Here is a 2,424-nt window from a genome sequence, read left to right as displayed (position 1 = left end):
AATTTTATATACATAATATTTATTTGTTGTAGAAAATAATAATAATGATAATACTAAAAAAATAATGATAATAATAATAATAATAATAATAATAATAATAATAATAATAATAATAATAATAATGGTAATACTAATAAATATAATACTTAATGATAATGATTAAAAATAATAATAATAATGTTAAAAATAATAATAATAGTTATATTAATAATAATTTTCACTAATGATGATAACATTAATAATCATGATATTAATAATACTTAATCAACATAATAATAATAATAATAATAATACCAAAAATAATAATAGATAACTACCTTAAATAAGTAAGTAAGCCTCTATAAAAAGAATGCCTGAGCCGCCGTGTTTCGAACCCAAGACCTCTCGTTCCACTCAAATATCCCTAACCATCGAGCTGTTGAGTTACTTTATGAAATATATCGTACTCGAAATATATTTAACCCTTTTATTTTTCTTTTCGGCCCAACAACATTAGGTCCACTAGTAGAGATAAATGGGCTTTCATGTCACAAGTTAGTCCATTATGTGATCCAGCAGAAAGATTAAAAAAAAGGTCTATTGGTGTAGTAACCCGTCCTTATCCCCCTGGACGAAGTCATCAACACTTGGTCTCATTGCGAAGTACTGTCCTAAATATGCAGGAATGATTCCAAGTAATATGAGCAAATGCACAGCGGAAGACTTCTTATATACCTGAGAATAAACATGTTTAAAAGTGTCAACCAAAAGGTTGGTGAGATCATAGATTTATCATAACAATCATTTCAATATGTTAATAGACCACAAGATTTCATAATCATAAACGTTTTAATAAAAATATTCTAAGTGGTTGAGCACTTGGTAACCATACTTAACATTTAATCATCGTCGCATATTCCCTTTATTATGAAATCTCACTACACCGTACCAAGTGTAGTCACCAAAACGAAGTACTGTGCAACCGTTGAATACTGGTCGTCCAGCCCGGTTGGGGTTGTCAGGCCCGATAGATCTATCAACAGGATTCGCGTTTACAATACCCATGTAAATAGTAGTTACCAAGCTACAGGGAAGTATGCCAGTGGTACAACTCAACGTAGAATATATTTTAAGTACTTGTGTCTATTTCGTAAAGCATTCATAAAAGCAGCGCATGTATTCTCAGCCCAAAATATATATTGCAAAAGCAATTAAAAAGGGAGCAAATGAAACTCACCTAATGTATTTTGTAGTAAAAATACATATGACGATATTGAACAAGTATAAGGTTGGCCTTGGATTCACGAACCTATATTAAGTATATATATATATTAACACTTATACTTATAATCGAATAACTAAAGTTTTAGTTATGTTAATTATTGATTTAAATATATCTATTTTTATATATTATATAGTACAATGTATAAATGTTTTCATACTTAATTATATTAATATCTTATAATATATATATTCCTAGAGATGTTTATTTGTTATGATAACATAAAAATAATAATAATAAAAATGATCATACTTATAATAGTAAAATTATTGATACTACTAATAATGATAATAATAATAACAATTTTTAATAAAAATACTAATTTTAATAAGAATGATAATTTTTAATAATTCAATATGATAATGATGCTTTAATGATAATAATAATAATAATAATAATAATAATAATAATAATAATAATATAAAAATAATATTAATGTTAAAATATAATGATAATGATAATAAAAGTGATAATACTCATACTTATAATAATAATAAAAATGATAATTTTAATAAAAATACTTTTGTTAATAATAATAATTATAATAATAATAATAATAATAATAATAATAATAATAATAATAATAATAATAATAATAATAATAATAATAATAATAATAATAATAATAATATTTAAAGTTATTAGGCTACCTTAAAGGCTTTTAAAAAGAAAAACTGCTCGTCCCAGGTTTCGAACCTCCGACCTCACACTTACACACCAACACTCTTAACCATTCTTCTAATTTCATTTTTCTGATTTATACTCCGCATTAAATCCATATAATTTGTTACAGATCCGGCCCAACATGAATTCCTAAATCCATTTGTGTGATATATTTTAAATGGCCCGATACACAAAAAAAAACAATAAGCCCAAAAGCAAAAGAATCGGATTTATAGTTGCTAAGATGGAAGCCACGGCCCAAATAGAAAGTAGCAGTCCAACAACCTACACTCCGGCCCAACTTTAACAATTCCTCTTTTAATTTAAGGTCCGGTATTGGATTTTTGTGGATTGGGAGGTAGGTTAAAAACAATTAACAAAACAGCGGATGGGTCCTTGGTTCCCTCATTATTTTTAATGTTATCATCATTATCACTTGCTCACTTTTCATCATCATGGTTATCATATTCATCATCATCTTTTGCCACTATCATGATTAT

This window comes from Rutidosis leptorrhynchoides, chromosome 5 (assembly GCF_046630445.1).
Source record: "Rutidosis leptorrhynchoides isolate AG116_Rl617_1_P2 chromosome 5, CSIRO_AGI_Rlap_v1, whole genome shotgun sequence".
Lineage (NCBI taxonomy): Eukaryota > Viridiplantae > Streptophyta > Magnoliopsida > Asterales > Asteraceae > Rutidosis > Rutidosis leptorrhynchoides.
The sequence above is the reverse complement of the archived record's forward strand: the minus strand, read 5'-3'. Positions refer to the sequence as shown.